Source organism: Erpetoichthys calabaricus, chromosome 5 (assembly GCF_900747795.2).
Source record: "Erpetoichthys calabaricus chromosome 5, fErpCal1.3, whole genome shotgun sequence".
Lineage (NCBI taxonomy): Eukaryota > Metazoa > Chordata > Cladistia > Polypteriformes > Polypteridae > Erpetoichthys > Erpetoichthys calabaricus.
This window is the reverse complement of record NC_041398.2, coordinates 6,313,783-6,334,469: the sequence shown is the minus strand read 5'-3', so window position 1 is coordinate 6,334,469 and position 20,687 is coordinate 6,313,783. Positions and strand designations below refer to the sequence as shown.

The 20,687-nt window shown below is 42.8% G+C and overlaps 5 protein-coding genes across 16 annotated transcripts in view; 2 read left to right on the top strand and 3 right to left on the bottom strand.

Annotated features, from left to right (window-relative positions):
- The window catches only part of LOC114652512 (tripartite motif-containing protein 16-like), a 979,029-nt gene that overhangs the window by 155,654 nt on the left and 802,688 nt on the right, over positions 1–20,687 (bottom strand). The window lies entirely within an intron of this gene.
- LOC114641503 (tripartite motif-containing protein 16-like) overlaps positions 1–20,687 on the top strand; it is a 1,283,323-nt gene that overhangs the window by 616,578 nt on the left and 646,058 nt on the right. The window lies entirely within an intron of this gene.
- LOC114652539 (tripartite motif-containing protein 16-like) overlaps positions 1–20,687 on the top strand; it is an 837,738-nt gene that overhangs the window by 496,856 nt on the left and 320,195 nt on the right. The gene's annotated exons all lie outside the window — the stretch shown is intronic.
- LOC114652524 (tripartite motif-containing protein 16-like) overlaps positions 1–20,687 on the bottom strand; it is a 538,688-nt gene that overhangs the window by 331,743 nt on the left and 186,258 nt on the right. The gene's annotated exons all lie outside the window — the stretch shown is intronic.
- LOC114652414 (tripartite motif-containing protein 16-like) overlaps positions 1–20,687 on the bottom strand; it is a 1,097,043-nt gene that overhangs the window by 1,013,738 nt on the left and 62,618 nt on the right. The gene's annotated exons all lie outside the window — the stretch shown is intronic.

The window sequence follows — 20,687 nt, the reverse complement described above, 5'->3', positions numbered from 1 at the left end:
ACACTCAGCTTTTCATATCCTAAGCCTGTCCTGTTCTATTAAAACTTAAATGATTTTTATTGTGATGATCCATTCAGTCAAAGCACAAACTCACATTTTAAAAAGTCATCTCTGCTCTGAGGTTCAGGAGGCTGGAGGACAAAAACTGGAGCTTCATGAGCTGAAAATAAAAAGAGAAGAGAAGAAGAATGGAAACTGTGAAGATTTCTTTGTGTGATCTTAGTTTAGTTCTTAAACACATATTACAAATGTGCTGCAGTTAAATGAAACAAATATAAAATATCTAACAAATGAGGCATAATGTCGATTCGAATATCCTGTCACACACGTGCATTTGGCAGACAATACAAAGGCTTACCTGATTGTAATTACATCACAAGTTGAGGGTTGGCGCTGTTCCCTAATTTTTTTCCCTAATTTTTCTACTCCTTCCTCCCCTACAGATCAGACAACCGACAGTCCCAATGGCGCCACTTCCGGCTCACGGACCCCATTTGCTCCCCATTCCCATCTGGCTTATTCCTAAGGTGCTTCACCACCATTTTATGCTATTATGTCGTGATGATGACTTCAGTCTAAAGAGACCTTATTGTTTGACCAACTGTTTCGCAGCTTTATCCATCAATGATATGGGGTTCACCTGTTCAGGTGCCCTAAATCTTTATCTTCTCTTGTCTCCTGTTTTACAATTCATATTGAAAATAAGAATTCAGTGAATCAGAAAGTATTTCGACCCCTTCACTTTTTTTAATTTGCCATTTTTTGTTCATCAATCTACACTCTGTAGCCTGTAATGACAAAGTAAGTATGAGTTCTTAGAAAGGTTTACAAATTTATTAGAATTTAAAAACAGAAATTCCTCCTTCAAAGAAATATTCAGACACTTAATTCAATACTTTAAAGAAACCCTTTGGGCAGTCTTCATGACTAAGTGTCTCTTCAAGTTTTACAATGCTGGATTTGGCCAGTTGATCTCATTCTTCATGGCAGGTCCTCTCAAGTTCCATTAAATTTGGATGGGATGCGTCTTTGAACTGCTATCTTCAGATTTCTCCACACATGCTCTATGGGTCTGAGTCTTGGCCACTCAAGGACCCTCAGTTACAAAGTCACTGCAGAGTTGTCTCGATTGTAGGCTTCAGGGTCCTCATGCATAACATCATGCGTAGAATTCACAGTAAAACATGGCATACGGACAAAAGCGGAAATGTTTGTATGCACAATAAAAACAGGTACATAAATCTGTGTGTACGCCAACTTCCACGTTCTTCTGCTACATACTGTAAATCCCGGTCTGTGTGAAATGTAACGATCGTGCACACGCTTGTTGCTCCTCCCAGACTCCTCCCAGAATTACGCCTCTTTGAATATTCAAATAAATATAAATAGCCTCTTATGTTTTGCATTCTGTGAAAAGACAATGGCAAAGCATAGGGGAAAAGAAAATTTCAGCGAATACCAAGTGGAGGCAAAGAAAAACATACTCTTTGTTGGTTTAAACAATGGTACTGTATAAGCAACAAAAGGAAGTTGATCGAGTGACAGAGGGGCAGAGAAACTGAAAAGTTTAAGTTCAGAAAGTCACAAAGCGCCCAAAATAAATAAGAAATGGTCAGATATCAAAGTCGCCACCATCTGAGTGTCATATGGAAGCTTATTAGAGCACAGAGAAAAGAAAAAGAAAAAAGGCGCATATTGGGGAAAAAAGCTTGAAATGTCAACATTAGTCTCGAAATCTGCACTTTAATCATGTAGTTTATTTTGTCATTAAAGTAGAACAGCGTTTCTCAACCTTTAAGTATTTGAGACCCAAGTTCTCATAACAGTTTTAATCGCTCCCCCCTAACGTTTTCTTGAAAGGAGCCCACTAATACCAATTTGCTCTTTTTTAATTAATGATATATCATAGATGCATATTTTATTATACCTACTTAACTTTTATCGACATTTATCTTAACTCTATATTTATTTTTCTAGTATCAGAATGTAGTTTAAGTTAATTTGTTTTGGTTTCAATAGATGTATTTTTCATATTTTCGATTCTTGTTTTCTTTTTTTCACATCTTCGCGCCCCCCTTTTTGTTACTTCATGCCCCCCTAGGGGAGCCTGCCCCACAGGTTGAGAACCACTTAAGTAGAACATCATAAACTTCATCTTAAAATTGTTTAATTTACTAGTTTCTCAAATCCCATCGTAACTAAAGTAGCACGTTAAATGCTTTGTTTTGTATTTGATCTTCTATGTGCTCTGTGTGTAAATCACTACATGCTTCTTAAACGGGCTTTCTCTTCCTCCGACAGGACACAAAATCCATTTCTTTCATGATATTACAGTTCTCTGAATAATTTAAATACTGAGATGTATACTTGGTATTATTTTCATGATAATAGGAATTAAAGCATGTTATTAAACATAGGAACACGGTGGCACAGTGATAGTGATGAGCTGGCGTCCCATCCAGAGATTGTTTCTGCCTCGCAGAAGATTTTTGCTGCACCGTGCATGACCTTCGATGAAATAATTTATTGCAACAGTACTGTCTCTTTCAAACGTACTAACCTCCAATTCCTGTTCTTCCTTTTCTTTCTCCAAGTAACCAATCGCCACACAATGAGCCCAGTAATATATGTTAAGCCATCTGTAAGCTAAGAACGCTGATTCTTCAGAACTTTTAAGGAACATTGAAATATCTTCATAGTACAAGTTTAATTATTTCATCAATCTATCCTTCCAGTGTCGTGCCAGCCCCAGCAAGAATACAGCGCGAGGCAGGAACAATCCCTGAATGGGGAGCCAGCTCATCAATACCACTGTCCACCATGTCCACACGTTTAAATAACAACAACAACATTTATTTATATAGCACATTTTCATACAAATAAGTAGCACAAAGTGCCTAATTAATAACAGTTTACATTATTTAAATGAAGTTTAAAATGTATCTTTATAATGTAATATGCTTACTTTACTGCATGCTATCTTAAAAATGATATTACTAGTGCTGTCCACTGTGTCCTCACATGTTTAATTATTAACAATATACATTATTTTAATGAAGTTTAAAACTTATCTGTATAATGTAATAAACATACTTTACTGCATTTCATCTTAAAAATGATATCAAGTGCTCCAAGAAGATAGCGGTTGGAAATCTAAATCAACTTAGAAGCCAGTCGTCATCATATGTAAATATGTGCTTTATAAAGTGACTCAGGTTGTGCAATATTACAACTGTAGTGCAGGTTTACAGTGAGGTGATTGTACTTAAAATTACAAACATTTCTACCGCAAGCACTTGATGGACTGATTGAGTCCGTTTAGAGCTCTTGGGATGAAACTGTTTCTGAACCATGAGGTCCCTACAGGAAAAGCTCTTAAGCGTTTGGCATACTGTATGGAAGGAGTTCAAATAGACTGTGTGTATGGCTGAGGCAGCGTGTGCTCAATGCTGTATCCTGATAATCTGATCAGCTGCTGTACAGCTGTGATTCCACACTCAGATACAGTGGGTTAAATACTCAGTGTTGCACTGGGAATAGCAACACTAAGGCAGTGATGGTATTTGGAATAGTTTGGCCGTTCAGTGCACAATTACATGGTTTCAGGTTGCTTACAATCAGATGAGTTAGATTAATAAACAATATGCGGTCTATTTCAGTGTTGTCAGAGATGGCTGGGGTGGCGACCCGTCCGGGACACCCAGTAGGACCGGAGGAGGGCTTGCGCCCTAACGGCGGACGGCCCTGCGGGGTCGGACTCACCTCTTGTGTTGTAGGCAGGGACTGCCCGGGCCGCTGCCACGAGCCGTTGACAGTGCGGAGGTTGCAGTCGGGAGTACTGTCGGTAAGGAGGCACTGCAACTCCAAGATCCAGAATGCCGCCACACCAGGGGGAGAGGAGCCAAAATGGTGTCGGACCGGAAGTCCCTCCCCGTGACAGGCAATGGATTGGATGGTGTGTCTTGTGTGCCCGTCAATGATGTTACAGAAGCGGGTCCAAGGAATGTCCATCTCAGGACCAGAAGAGACTCGATTAGGCCAGAGGAAAAGGCCCACAGAAAGCAGCCAGCAGCTGAGGCTGACAAACAGGTAAGCTCAGCGCTGGCTGTCTTTTTGTCCTTGTCTGTGGCTCTGCAGGTGCTGGAGGTTTGCCTGCGTTCCGTAGAGTCGCTTCCACAAGAGCTATGTGCCAGAGGGGAAGGCAGTCGCGTCAGGACAGGCGCTGCAGGCGCAGATGGATCGGTGCGGCGCTCAAACCTTCGACCGGAGAGGCACAGCGGGGACAGTGAGTACAGACGACCCCGTACAGTATGCTGGAGGTCCCACCGAAAGGACCCGTGAACCCTGTGAGCGGAATCGAGTAGGGGGACCTCCTACAGTAGATGCGACGATGGGTGCTGCATGCATAGTGAGGGGAGAGACAACGAGGGGGCTGGCAGGACTCGGGCTGATTGGTGCCCTAGGTCCTAGTGCCCTCTGTCCTAAGCCGACCGCAGTCTCCAGCCATTCTACAGGGATGCAGACGGATCAGGGGCTGCGCTTTTGCCATAGGCAGTCCCAGACTGTTACGGCGTCCCAGAGAGAAACTGAGGGAAGAACGCCGGTTCCTCCAACAAGGGAGAACATGAGGCAGACGGCTCACGTCCGGTTGCTGGCCGTCTTTTGTGGGGACAGAGGGAACCCGGAAGGTCAGCGGAGAGGAAAGAAGTGCAGGCGGTCCCGTCTGTTGTGTCAACAGGAGGGCCACGGAACCCGAGGAGGGGGTGCCGAACAGGCAAGTTCCAGGGTGCCAGTCGGAGGGGGGAGCGCTGCCAGTGGGCGGCACAAAGGGACGCTAGGGAAGGGTGTCCAGGCAGTGGCTCTGCCCCCTTGTTTCTGTGTGTTGCAGGACCGGACCCGGGACGAGCACTAGGACCCGCTTCGTTGGGAACCTGCCCTCATGTCCGATGAGGACCATCTGGCGGGAGGACCCTTCACTGGTGAGGGGGTGCTGCCATAACTGGTGGAGGCTACAGAGGGGTGAGTGGCGCTAACCAAAGGGGCACAACAGCCTTGGAGGGGGTGCCGAAGGAGTAGGCCCCGGGGTGCAGAGTTGGACCCCGGCGCTTCAGGAGTAGGACCCACTTTGGGGGTGTGCTGGTCTTCGCTGGCAGTGGGGCACTGTCAGAGATGGCTGGGGTGGCGACCCGGCCGGGATGCCCTGGAGAACCGGAGAATGGCTTGCGCCTCCTCCAGACCATGAGGGGGCGACCGTCCTGGTTATGTTGGGGACCACGGGTGCAGGGCTTGGAAGCCCAACCCTATAGGGGCCCGTGGTCACCACCAGGGAGCGCCCCAGTGCCTAGAGAACTCTGGACCTCAGCACTTCCGCCACACCCGGAAGTGCTGGGGGGAAGAAGAAAGGGGACACCCGGAGTCCTTCCTGGTGCACAGCCGACACTTCTGCCACACAGGGGAGTGGAGGCGGAGGAGTGTCGGAGAGCACCTGGAGCCCATCCCGGGTTGTATAAAAGGGGCCGCCTCCCTCCAGACAGTGACTGGAGTCGGGCGGAAGTGGGCGGAAGTCTTGGAGGCGAGGAGTGGAGGCGGCCGGAAGAAGGAAGGCACTGGAAAGAGAGGCCTGGACTTTGGGGGATTGGTGCTTGCTGGGGGCACTAAACTGTAAATATTGTACATAATAAAATGTGTGTGTTGGGTGACAAACTGTTGTCCGTCTGTCTGTGTCCAGGGTTCGTTGCACAGTGTATATAATAAAGCCATGTTCGGGATGTGAATCTAAACAAGAAAGGGAAACCATAGAGGAACAGTAGCACTGCTTTGACTCTGGGTGCCGACAGTTTGCAAAACCGAGCGGAGAACTTGTGTACACCAGAGATTGAGCTGGCGTGAAAATGTGCATGGCTTTACGGCAAGTTTAGGTTTTATCCATCACGATGTGAGCATGGAAATGGGCATACGCAACATTTTTGTATGTACACACCGTTTATACATGAGGCTCCTGGTCATTGAACCGTCGCCCCAGTCTGAGGTCAAAGGTGTTCTAATCTGGATTTGCCTCATTCATCTTTCCCTCGTTTCTGACCAGTCTCCCAGTCCCCCTCACATGCCACTATGTTCACTGTAGAGATGATATGAAGCAGGTGGTGAGCAACGCCTGGTCCTCTCCAGACATCCTCTTTGGACTTCTGTCTAAAGAGATTAATTTGTGTTTCATCAGATCAAGGAATCTTTCTCATTATGCCCTCAGGCTGCCATTTGTCTTTTACTTGAGAGTAGCTATAGAGTAGCTTTTCTGTAGCTTCATTTGTACTCTGAGCCAGCTTGACCATTTTAAACACATTTCTGTTGATTAATCTTAAGTTGAGGAAAGCAAAGGAAATAAAATGAATCCAAATGTTAAATGAAAAAATAGATTATTAAGAGAGTATATGGAAAGAGTATAAGAAATATAATGTTTCAACTTAAAATTCCAAAACTTCTAATTTAAAGCAGATGTTTATTTTGAGAGTCTTTTATAACTCAGCTAGTCATGGTGAAAGGCACAATATAGTGAAAAATCCTCAACAGCAAAGGCTGATAGTTTAGTGTTAAGGAGCCGGTCATCGTCATGCATCTCATCTCTTAATGTCCTCTTATTGTCACTCTGGTCCTCTTCATGGACTTTAATAACAAAAACAATGTCACCAGACCCTCACACTTACCTGATGGAGTCCTTGTCATAATCTCACAATGGCTGATCTTCTCCAGACTCTTTTTCAGACCTGACAGCTCCTTTCTCAGGTCCTCAGATAAGAAATCAGCAGTGACAGTGAAGCTCAGTGAGTTTCCATCAGTAGGAAGAACACAATGAGATGAGAAATTCTGTATCGGGAGAGAAGGGGTGATGAGATTCCAGAAAGGAGATATTAAAAGATAAGTAATGCAGATAAGAGGGGGCTCTTCTGAAATAAGGATCAGTGTGGTGGGCAGTCAGCTTGGGTTTAGATGGTGAGAATGCCTGTCATTGACTTGTGTGTTATTTATGAGAGAATATTTGGTGGAGTGTAGTGGAGCATCACAGATTATCGACCTTAACTATCAATGAGCTTTTCATTTAGGTCTCCATGAAATTGGAATCAAGATAAGGAGATTGAGGGGGCAGGCCAGTGCTGAATTGACTTGGCACACAAAACAAGGTGTTTATCTTTTTATGGTTCTGAGACAAACTTAATTAAATTAAATGTAAAGATTAACACATATCTTCAATATGATTATACAGTTGAAAGTCTGCAGGCCTAAATTAGACTTGTGAGGAACTCCTGGGAGCCTTTGTGTCTTCATCACCATCATCGGCCACACAAAGGAGAGACAGCTATGGCAAGTTAGCGCCAACAATGTGTGGATCATAAATCAAGAAGAGAATCTCCCTAACATCAGCAAAACACAGTTGACATCAGGACTATTGTGTGTAGTGTGAGATAAAATCACACAAGAAAGATGAGAAATGAGAGATGAGACTGGACTGTGGGGTCAGAGCTGTGAGGAAATGCTGAAGGATTTGAATCTGATCAGTTTAAGGATGGAGACATTAGAATGTCACCTGGCAGAAGAGATGGCAAAATCCTTTATTAGACATCATCTTTTAAATTTCATAAAAATTCACTTTGTCACAGAGACAGCTGTTGTTGGTCTGCCTATCATACAAATGGAGGTATGAACTTTAAAATGTTTGTAAACAGAATATTGAAAATGTTAAGGAAATAAGTAAAGACAATCTGTGCTGAGCTGAATGGCCTGTTCTTGTCAAGTTGTACAACCTCCTCATATCTTTTAAATTTCTCTCTAAATGCTTTCCGGTCCCACACACCCCAGTCTGATCAGACTCCCTGTGAAGTGTTGCTCTCACCTGTAGGAAGTGGAGATGGTCCTTGGTCTCTGAAAGCTCCATCAGCTCAGCTTCTCTCCTCTTCAGCTCCTCAATCTCCTTCTCCAGTTGCTCCACGACTCCTTCAGCCTTCTCAGTTTCTCTCTTTTCTTGTTCTTTTATCCTTTCAGTCTTTTTCCTGTGGGCTTCCTCAATGCACCGTATCAATTCAGTGAAGCTCTTCTCATTTTCTTCCATCTCTCTTTTCACATAAATCTGAATAAATAGGAGAAATATTTAGAATTGAGTCACCTGATAAGAATTAACAATCACTAAGCACATTTATTGATATTTTGATGCTGTGAAGGGCAGTTTGAATTGTTTAGATAGATAGATAGATAGATAGATAGATAGATAGATAGATAGATAGATAGATAGATAGATAGATAGATAGATAGATAGATAGATAGATAGATAGATAGATAGATAGATAGAAGATACTTTATTAATCCCAATGGGAAATTCACAAATGGGAGTGTTTGGTACTTTAATCACAGAAGGAAGGGAAGTTGAAGACCTCCTCCCAGACAATACGTTCACCCCACTATGCACTATATCATCTTCTCTTTGCTTTTGCTCCTATTAAGGCACCTTAATGTGTCCTATCTTGATGTAAAACAGACTAGAGCCAACACCCATCTCTTTTTTAACCATGGTGGAAAAATAATCAGACAAGCGAAATATGGTACAAAAAGAAATATATGTATTTAATTTGATTTAAATGATAACTTCCTGCGGTGGGCTGACGACCTGCCTGGAGTTTGTTTCCTGCCTTGAGCCCAGTGTTGGCTGGAATTGGCTCCAGCAGACCCCCGTGACCCTGTACTTAGGATATAGCGGGTTGGATAATGGATGGATGATAACTTCCATTTCCATAATACAATGTATAATTCATTTACATACATATTCAGGCCAGAGAGGAGCCAACGGAGAGTATAGTCATCACAGCCAGTTCTTTAAATTGTGGAAATGCTGACGACCATGTGGCCCCTCCAGCGGAATGTTCAATGGCACAGAGACACTTCTGACTTCTTGTTGGATCCTCTTCATTATAACCACTCACATATTTACATGTTCATTGAATTTTTGTCAGATATGGCCAGCTGCCAGATGGGTTGTTTATTTCTGGACTGACCCCAAATAACACCTCACCTGTTCTCATCATTTATGCCTTCAATAGACTGTGGTCACATTAGCCAGCCCGTTTGTCTTTCACATACCTCTGTCCATCTTCTCTGGCAGTTTCCTTTTGTCAACTGAATTGCATGGCTTTGAAATAAACTTCTAGGCCATTGGTAATGCCTGCTTAAATCAATACAAATCACTGCACATGGAATTCTTACTTAAATTCTCCACGCACCAAATAGGGCAACTATCCTGCTGTACCATATTTTCTGTCAGCTGGCTCACCTAAATGTGTTTGCTTTCTGATCTCTCTGGTTTCTGCTCATACAAGGGGGCTCTGCCCCCTGCTCGCTTCGCTCGCCTATACCCCCGGCGTTGGGTATGCTGAAATTCATTAGTCGAGCTCATTCGTTTTGGAGCCGTGCCCGCTTTACCCGTGGCATTTCAGACATGCATTGTAGGTGCCTGCCTTCATTGATTTTATCCAGGCGGGCTCGTGTTTGTATATCCGTCAGTCGAGGTCGTTCGTTTTGAACCCGTGCCTGCTTTGCTTCCGCAGTGTCAGACACGCGTTGTAGGCGCCTGCGTTCATTGATCTTATCCAGGTGGGCTCATGTTTGTATCGTTGAGCTGTATTGTGTTTGAATTTGGTGTAAAGCGTTCAGCGGTTTGTACAATCCCAAGCAGCACATTATCCCTAACTTCACTCCGCAGTAGTGCCACTCACATTATGGCGGTGATGTCTGCGCTTTGTGGACCTGTGGGGCCTCCGTAGCCTCTCACGGTTGACTCTGGGGTGCAGCACAGAATCCTCTTTTGTGTGTGGCTGTGTCGTTAGGCGTTAGCTATGGGTGCGTTGTTGCTTCATTTCTCATTCACTTTAGTTGAGCTCTTTCGTTCTTGGGCCGTGACTCCTTCGTTCGCTTGCGGTGTATGAGACGCGCACCTGTGCAGTACGTCTCATGGTCCCATCGCCGTGTACCTGCGTCCATATCCAGTTTATTCTTGGTTAGTAATATGGATGAGTAAAATCAGATACAATGAAATAAACTTTACAGATCATAGTAGCATACTGTAAACGTTGGCCACATTCTAAAAGGTATCCTTGCAATGGATCTTGAGAGCCATTGGCAGGAGCTGCTGGGGGATCAGCTCTACTGTCTTGTCAGGATTCCATTTAACCTGATAGTTTTACAAAGGTCTGCCTTTAAAAGGGCGTATGCTGTACAGTCTGGGGTTAGGAGTGGAACACACACTTGGAGTGAAGAAGAAGAAAAAGAAAAAGAAGTATGGGTATAGAGGAGTAAACCTGCGTGTTATAGGGTAATTATTTCAAATTTAAGTAGTATTTCTGGATCAGAGACTTGCATGTAACAGTTATATTCTAGTTGTGGGTGTGAGATGCTACCATGTCAAACCCGTGACATGGAGATATTATTAAACAGGAGGGACTAGGTGATGGTCAAGGGGATTCTGACTTTATTTAATTATATGAACTGTTTGCTTATTTATTTTTCACCATCACTTTTCCATTGTAAACCTCAGAGTTATGAGCCTTTATTTCTGTGTTTAAAATGTTCTACTTCATTTATGAACTTCTTATTATTACTAATGAATTTGCCATTACATCTCTGGCTCATATTTGTATGGTGACACCTAGGGGAGATGGGTTACTATGGAGGTGTGTCGTAGTGAACATAAAAGTAAGGTAAAAGGTTCATGCTGTACAGGATCATCAACCCCAAAGCTGGAGGTGTTCTGCTGTTTTCATGATACTGCACCAGTCTCTTTAAAGATTGAAGAAATAATAATAATAATAATAATAAAAAGATATTTCATTTATATATGATAATATGGGATTCAGGTATAAATGAATTGAGATGCCTTTCAGTACACATGTAGAAAACTCCCTAGTTGGATGGATAGGCTTCTGGCCATAGCAGGGAAGGATCCAGTTGTCACTGTCAATGGTGTCCAGTACACAGTGACCAATCATTAGAGGTCGAGTCAGTCTGTCAGTTCTGTAGGACAAATTTATGGAGTTAAGTGCAAAGCTGAGGAGCAGTAGTGAAGAAGTGGTCCAAAGTTCTGCCTGTGCTACACACTAGTCGAGGTAAGATGGAAGAGATTAGAAAGCTTAACGAACATCTGAAATCTTGGTGTAGGATGAAGGAGTTTGGATTAGTTGTATTTCAACTGATAGGGTACTAATGTAAGTTTGCGACGCATCACCATCAAATTAATTTAAGCAATTATTAAGAGAAAAGCCAAGCAAATAACACCTTTTATTGGCTAACTAAAAAGATTACAATATGCAAGCTTTCGAGGCAACTCAGGCCCCTTCTTCAGGCAATTAGTAAGAAATGATTGAGCAACAAGAACAGGAGTATTAGTGAGTCATCTTTGGTGAACTAGGAGTTCCAATGCACGTAATTCCCAAATGCACTTCCAATATGGCCTGCCAGGACACCATCAAAATTCTAGGCTAGACACAGAAAAGACCTTATAGAATCTTTATAAAGTTAAATATTTATTTTTTACAAAGTAGAATTCCAAATACACAGACATTCTGTTGAGCCAGAAAAGACAATCTACAAAGTTTCAAAACAGAATCCACAGAGTGCAGTCAAACAACAAAGGACAGGTTTCGAAATCAATAAAAATCATAAGGCCCAGCCAAAAGAACGCAAATACTCACCAAACTCCCAGAGTGCATTAAAAAAACTGCTAGGAATTGTGGGAGACTCTACAGATTTTTAGGATGGAGGGCAGTTCTTGTTGATGATTGGGGAACCACACACAAAACACATGGGACAGCATAACACAGACAGCTTATACACAGGATCAAATCCAAAGAATAATGTGCATACCCAATAAAAGGAACATTAACATAAATAAATGAACAAAAAAGACATGAAGGGTACAGGAACCCTGGCTGAAAAATGGCACAGTCAGCATGTATTTAGATGGGGGATTTCAAGTTTTCTAAGAGGAATCAACAAAAGCACACAAGCATAAAAGCCCAAACCAAAGTAGAGGTCGTTCTGTGAGGATGTCTCTCAACAACAAAAGAAACTCAACAACTCATCTTTAAATCACAATATCATTACTATGAACATTGGAAGAAGGCTAATAAGATCTTAGCTCAACAAAATCACAACCAAAAAGTTTTCAAAGCAATAACAAAAATTACCAAAGCAACTGGAGTTAAAATCATGGAGCATAAAAGCATAACTCACACATTTAGAGAGAACTATAAGTCTTTATATTCTACAAAGTTTAAAGAAGATGAGACCAATCGACTGGAGCTGAAGACCTCCAGAGTTCTGCTCCTTTAAGGAGGTTGTCACTTTAAATTACACATCAGTGATGACGCCTGGTTACACTATGGTTACAATTAGTGTTGGGGAGGAGTTATCTGACTCAAGTCGAGTAAACCAGGTGATAAAAACCTGAAATCTAATTGGATGTCCAGCAGATCTACTGAACTGCTTAGCTGTGGAGGTCTGCAGCTGGATCCATCTTGACAAGGCACAATCTAAGGAGTTTTGCAGTACAAATACAACAATATTAATTCTGTCAAGATGAACACCCTTCTCAAGCTTCTTTTCCTATTTCAGAGCATCCCTACATACAGTATATTAACAAATAATTCTTTAATAAACTAGACTCAATTATAACCTCATTAATCTGGAATTCAAATGTCCACTCATTTAAAAGGTGACTCTACAAAGACCTAAAGCAGAAGGTGGGATGGCGCTACCTAATTTACAATTTTATTATTGGATGACAAATGTACAAGCTATAAAGACATAGAAATTGACACAAATTAAATATACACAAGCCTGGACTGCAACAGAAATAAAATCCTGCAGTACTTTATTACATGCCCTGCTTTGTGCCCCAGTAAATACAAATTATCATCAATATACCAATAATCTGATTGTCAATCAATCACCAAGAATATGGAACCAATGCAGGTTGCACTTCAAGGCAAAGAAGCTTTTATCCATTGCACCTCTTCATGATAATCACCTTTTTCTAGCCTCTCAAACCTACAAAATATTTAATCATTGGAAAACGTCTGGGATTCAAACACTTGAAGAATTGTATATAGATAATGTCTTTGCATCTTATGAACATCCACACTTCAAATGTAATTCCGTAGCAACACAATTTTTCCACTCCTTTCAAATTAGAAATTTTACCAAATGAAACCCACCCAATTCTCCACACCTCCCACCCATTTCTATTAAAGAAGCCATCTTGATCAGTCCTGAAGATTCCAGCAGCATCTCAACAACATAATAAAACATCTTAAGAAGCTCCCCTTCAATCTATGAATGGCCAATCATTGGGGTCACAATCACTAATAACACATTAACAGCTGTGTTTGGTGGTCTCCCTAAAGTGGAGAAGGACACATTGACTGTAATTGTCTTTACCACACAATGAGCTCATAGACTTGTCCTGCTTAACTGGAGGAGTCCAAGCCCACCTGTTATGAGTCAGTGGGTCACGGATGTTCGGCTTTATTTGAAATTGGGCAAAATCAGAATTTAACTTAGAGGATCTGTTCAGTTTTTAGTTTAAACATTTCAAAAATTTGGCAAAATGTAATTAACACTTTAGAATATGCGTTCACATTTGGAAAAAGGTAATTTTCCCATTTTTATTTTTATTATATATTAATTTTCCTGGACTGTTTCTGCCCTGCTCTCAGCTCTCCTCTCTTTCTCTCTGGTGCACGTTGAATTCTGTTTTATTTTCTCTTTTTTTCTGGTCCTGCTTTCTATTTTAAGTTTATATTGTTTTTATTTATGCATTAGGTTCACTAAGAAAATCATTTGTTGTACAGGGAGATTCACTCAAAGGAGGCTCCAAATATTCTGTTGTAACTCCTGTTAGCATGAAGCAATCTGAACCAAAAAAATACACTCTATACCTTGATGTCTGTGTAATCGATTGCATTACATGCGATGCTGGAAGTGTTTTCCATGTTCTGTCAGACACACTTTGGTGAAGTGCTCCATGTTCCTGAATGTATCGGTAAGCGTCTCGGGGGGGGAATAGCAGCATCAAATCTTCCACAGTGTTGTTCCGACAGAGTTTTACTTTGAGTATATCCCAATGGAAGAAGTCTGGTGGTGTCAAATACAGAGAACATGGTGGCCAAAGCCCTTTTGAAATGACCCTGTTGCCGATGAAGGACTCGATTTCTGCCATGCTCCTTGCTGATTTGTGACATGTTGCTCCATCTTGCTGGAAGTCACCTTCCATTAACTCACGATCATCCAGTTGATTCTGACATCACTTAAATGAATTGGTGACCCTATAGGTTTGCACCATGAAGACGCGCTGCTCAATACTGTACACCACCATCCTGATGAGAAGTCGAATGAATGAGTGAAAGGGTACAGTTGGGATGCATCCAGAAGTTGCAAATGTGGTTAAATGTCATAACGGCAGTCTGAAAACAACCTCATTGATCCAATGCAGGGGCATCCTGGCTTGTTCAAAGCTCCATATACTGAGGAGCACATTGCATGTTGTTTCATTCAGAGCGAGAGTTATTACAGAATATTCGGGGCCTCTTAAAAGTGAATGTCCCTGTATAAGTTCAACTTCATTGTATGCATTGTTGCTTTCTTCAAATAAAATAAAAATAAAAAAAGACCATTAGGAATGTTGTGCCCACTGATCTAATTCAGAACATCAGCATCGACCTTCAGTGTGAGTTTTTGTTAGTAGAGTTAAGTCCCCTTTAGATAGATAGATAGATAGATAGATAGATAGATAGATAGATAGATAGATAGATAGATAGATAGATAGATAGATAGATAGATAGATAGATAGATAGATAGATAGATAGATAGATAGATAGATACTTTATTAATCCCAAGGGGAAATTCAAAAAAGCAGCTGATGGAATATCAGAGGACTTTAGGGTGATGCTGTCTGAGTCTCCACTGAATAACACGTGGGATTCTGTCAACAGTGAAAGGCCATGAAGGACACCACATGACGTCTTCTCTAACTCTCCCTTCTCGTGTCTCTACACATCATCACCAGTGAAGCTCTGCTGCTCTTCAAGTTCTCATTTATTTCTCCTCTCTTTGATATTAAGTATTGTCTTCCTATTCAACTCACCTTCATCTCGTCCATCACCCTCCTCGTCTCCTTCAGTGTCTTCTCTCTCTCCTCAAGTCTCCTCTTGATGTCACTGAGTGTCACCTCCAGCTGTTTCTGTTTGGACACACAAGAGGACACGTGTGGTCAGATCAGAATTCACGTTCACTTTGTGATTTCTTCTTCTCTTTCTGACTCCTGATATTTTCACAACACATTTATTTGACATTTCATGACACAACTTAGATTTGATTAACAAACAGGAAGGACAATAAAGATTAAAAGAAAGGTTTAATTTAATTGATGTAAGATTGACTTTGGGCTTGAAGAGTACGTCAAATCCAGAAGACAGTTTGAAGGCATACTGGTGTGTGAGTTAGTTCTTGACGTTTAGAAGACATCACATCGACAAACTGTGAAATGTGAAGTTGACACAACACCAAAAATAATAAAAATAAACTGGAGTGTAAAGTAAAGAAACTGGTGAAAGGCCAGGAGGACTTAAACACGTCATGTCAGTAATTATAGGATCTACAAGGCCATTTCATATCCTGAGTCAGACATGTGAGGACGTTGTCTGCCGTTATCATTTTCTGCAGTCAAGTAAGATACTGAAATACACAAACGATTCTGTTGAATTGAGGAAGAAGGAAACTTAAAGGAATTCAAAAACTCAAAAATCATATTTTTATATGTTACTTACCTCAGGTGTTTTGTTTAGATGACTGAGATTTTTTTTAATCAAAATGTTTATTAGGTTTATGTTTTTTGGTTTCTCCAGAGCCTTCAAGACCACCCAGCTATCCCCGTTAAGGGGTCAGCTCAGAGATCTGCAGGTGGGTGAGCCTGTGGTGTCCTGATGATGGACTATCTGTCAGGCAGAGCGCAGTTTGGGAGACTCAAGGACTGTGTGAGCAACACTGGAGCAGCACATGGAACAGGCCTGTCTGCTTTACTCTTCACTCTGTGCACCTCACACTGGAAAGAACAATTTTATTTTTCTTGCATATCCAAAAATCACCTAAGGAGTGTCTCAGTGGGCTTTAACAGGCCCTGTTTTTGAGATCCCCCTACTCCAGATGCCCTAAGAAGACAAGAAAAAACTCCCAAATTGATCTTGTAGGGAAAGAAAATGGAAGAAATCTAGAGATGGCAATTCAGAGAAAGACCACCCTGTACGTAGGCGGGATGTGCAGTGAGTGTCAAACACAAGCAATCCTCTTCACAGAGCTAGATGGCCAATCCATCATGGCCATCCATCCATCCATCCTCTTCCGCTTATCCGAGGTCGGGTCGCGGGGACAGCAGCTTGAGCAGAGATGCCCAGACTTCCCTCTCCCCGGCCACTTCTTCTAGCTCTTCTGGGGGAATCCTGAGGCGTTCCCAGGCCAGCCGGGAGACATAGTCCCTCCAGCGTGTCCTGGGTCTTCCCCGGGGCCTCCTCCCGGTTGGACGTGCCTGGAACACCTCACCAGGGAGGCGTCCAGGAGGCATCCTGATCAGATGCCCGAGCCACCTCATCTGACCCCTCTCGATGCGGAGGAGCAGCGGCTCTACTCTGAGCCCCTCCTGGATGACTGAGCTTCTCACCCTATCTTTAAGGGAGAGCCCAGACACCCTGCGGAGGAAACTCATTTCAGCCGCTTGTATTCGCGATCTCGTTCTTTCGGTCACTACCCATAGCTCATGGCCATAGGTGAGGGTAGGAACATAGATCGACTGGTAAATTGAGAGCTTTGCCTTACGGCTCAGCTCCTTTGTCACCACGACAGACCGATGCAGAGCCCTCATCACTGCGGATGCCGCACCGATCCGCCTGACGATCTCACGCTCCATTCTTCCCTCACTCGTGAACAAGACCCGAGATAATTGAACTCCTCCACTTGAGGCAGGATCTCGCTCCCAACCCTGAGAAGGCACTCCACCCTTTTCCGGCTGAGGACCATGGTCTCGGATTTGGAGGTGCTGATTCCCATCCCAGCCTCTTCACACTCGGCTGCGAACTGATCCAGAGAGAGCTGAAGATCATGGCCTGATGAAGTAAACAGGACAACATCATCTGCAAAAAGCAGTGACCCAATCCTGAGCCCACCAAACCGGACCCCCTCAACTCCCTGGCTGGGCCTAGAAATTCTGTCCATAAAAGTTATGAACAGAATCGGTGACAAAGGGCAGCCCTGGCGGAGTCCAACTCTCACTGGAAACGGGTTTGACTTACTGCCGGCAATGCGGACCAAGCTCTGACAACGATCGTACAAGGAGCAAACAGCCCTTATCAGGGGGTCCGTACCCAATACTCTCGGAGTACCCCTCACAGGATTCCCCGAGGGACACGGTTGAACGCCTTTTCCAAGTCCACAAAACACATTTAGACTGGTTGGGCAAACTCCCATGCACCCTTCAGGACCCTGCTAAGGGTGTAGAGCTGGTCCATTGTTCCGCGACAAGGACAAAAACCACACTGTTCCTCCTGAATCTGAGGTTCGACTAGGGTCCAGAGCTGATCCACTGTTCCGCGACAAGGACAAAAACCACACTGTTCCTCCTGAATCTGAGGTTCGACTATCTGACGGACCCTCCTCTCCAGAACCCCCGAATAGACTTTTCCAGGGAGGCTGAGGAGTGTGATCCCTCTGTAGTTGGAACACACCCTCCGATCTGCCAATCCAGAGGCAATGTCCCTGATGTCCATGCGATGTTGCAGAGGCATGTCAACCAAGACAGTCCTACAACATCCAGAGGCTTGAGGAACTCCGGGCATATCTCATCCACCCTTGGGGCCCTGTCACCAAGGAGTTTTTTGACCACCTCAGTGACCTCAGTCCCAGAAATGGGGGAGCCCACCAATCCATCATGGCCTCCTCAGAAATACAACACAACAGTACAAACTACAAGGCAAAATGCAAGAATAGATGACACCACTCAATAAATACAGAGCTACCACATATGAGGACACAGACTTGTGCAAATACAGTCATATGAAAAAGTTTGGGAACCCCTCTTAATTCTTTAGATTTTTGTTTATCAATAGCCGAGCTTTCAAAGTAGCAACTTCCTTTTAATATATGACATGCCTTATGGAAACAGTAGTATTTCAGCAACAAAATTAGACAGGTGCATAAATGTGGGCGCCCCAACAGAGATATGACATCAATACTTAGTTGCACCTCCTTTTGCAAATATAACAGCCTCTAGGCGCTGTCCTTCTATAGCCTTTGATGAGTGTCTGAATTCTGGATGGAGGTATTGTTGACTATTCTTCCATACAAAATCTCTCCAGTTCAGTTAAATTTGATGGCTGCCGAGCATGAACAGCCTGCTACAAATCATCCCATAGATTTTCGATGATATTCAAGTCAGGGGACTGTGACGGCCATTCCAGAACATTGTACTTCTCCCTCTGCATGAAAGCCTTTTGTAGATTTCGAACTGTGTTTTGGGTCATTGTCTTGTTTGAATATCCAACCCCTGTGTAACTTCAACTTTGTGACTGCTTGAACATTATCCTCAAGAATTTGTTGATGTTGGGCTGAATTCATCCGACCCTCGACTTTAACAAGGGCCCCAGTCCCTGAACTAGCCACACAGCCACACAGCATGATAGAACCTCCACCAAATTTGACACTAGCTAGCAGGTGTTTTTCTTGGAAAGTGGTGCTCTTCTTCCACCATGCAAAGCGCTTTTTGTTCAGACCAAATAACTCAATTTTTGTCTCATCAGTCCAAAGCACTTTGTTACAGAATGAATCTGGCTTGTCTAAATGAGCATTGGCATACAACAAGCCACTCTGTTCGTGGCGTGAGTGCAGAAAGGGCTTCTTTCTCATCACCCTGCAATACAGATGTTCTTTGTGCAAATTGCGCTGAATTGTAGAATGATGTACAGATACATACAGATACATACAAACATCAATCCATCAGTCCATTTTGTTAATCCTTTAAACAAGAGCAAAGTCACAGGGCAGTTGGAGCCTAAACCAGTAAACACTGGATAACACCTGGACAAGGCACCAGTCCATCAGGAGGTGAACACACACACATACACACAGACACACACACAGGCTAATTTAGCATCACCACCCATTCTGCTCTGCATAACTTTGGTTTATGGGAGGAAACTGGAACACCAAAATTAAACCCAAGTGAACACGAGGAGAGCATGTAAACTTCCTTCAGCGACCACCTGGGTAACAATGCCCAGTCAAAAAATATAATATGTTCATACACAAAGATAACAGAAGATGTACTTTTATTCTTTTTCTTTCACATAACTTGTGACTTTTATTTGTCTAATTTTCATCTAAAGAATTTCTGAGGAAACATCACTTGTTCAGGATGGACTTTTAAAGATTCTCGTCACTTCTGGATTTTCAGAACATTAGATGATCAGTTCATTTGTGGATTTGTTCAGATTATTTCAGTTTTTATTGTATCTCCTCTGCATGTGTCTGTGTGTGCGTGTGCATGTGCGTGTGCGTGTGTGTGTGTGTGTGTGAGTCACTGCTCTAAACTGATACAAGTCCACTTTAGTTTTCTTACTACTAATTTATAAAGAGACAACAACAGCTAAAGTCTTCTCCTTCACTCAGGTCATTACTTTCACTTATGGTAACGCCAATACCCAGAATTCATTGGCTGACTTTATCCTGAGTACCAAATTACAGTCAAGATGTCTCATAATTAAAGTATGGGTATTGATGGTTTGATTCCTGTTGACTCCACTTGGAAGTGATGCCTTGTCCTGATTGTTTCAGGGTCCATGAAGAGTTTCTCTGGCACACATGGAATGACATTAAGTGCTCTTTATGTTTCTTTGTCCTGATCTTTTTCACTTTCTCTTGACTTTTTAGCCCTTGTTTCAGTGGGCCACCCTGGGGCAATACTGCAACTTACAGTCTTTAAGGTTTCACACTCACTGGCCCTCATGTCTTACCATAAAAATTATGATTGCTGGGTTTTCTTTGATCAGTTGATTCTTTTCTTCATCAAGACTACACACATGCTGTACATATGGCCTATCTTGCTTGTGCACCTTGTTCTCCTTCAGCAAGGCTGAACTGACCGTTGCACCCACAACTCCATTACAGGTGGTCTTCAGCTATTACAGTCTGGCCCTACATCACCCTTTGGAGGGTTCACTGCAGCCTTTGTTACGGCCACACCAGAGGCAATGAGTGTCCTCTAATGGGTGAGAAGTTAATTTAGACAGAGAGCAGACAGGTCTCTGACCTCCAAAAACTAATTATAGGAAGGAGTGGATATCTTGACCCTGTAGGTTTCTTGGGTGCACACAAGTCCAAGCTTTTTCCTGCTAGCTATAATGTAAGACCAGTCCATACACTTCAGTGCTGTTTAAGTAAAGTTGTTTTAATTATTGACATTCTACTGAGGACACAGTTATCTTTATATCAACTTGAGCTGGAAAGTCAGATATTTCTATGAGTAGCCCACGTGCCATTCACACCTCTGCCAGGGGCTGTTCTGGTCTGCAGGCTGTAGTTTGCACACCAGCGCCTCACTCAAAAGAAAA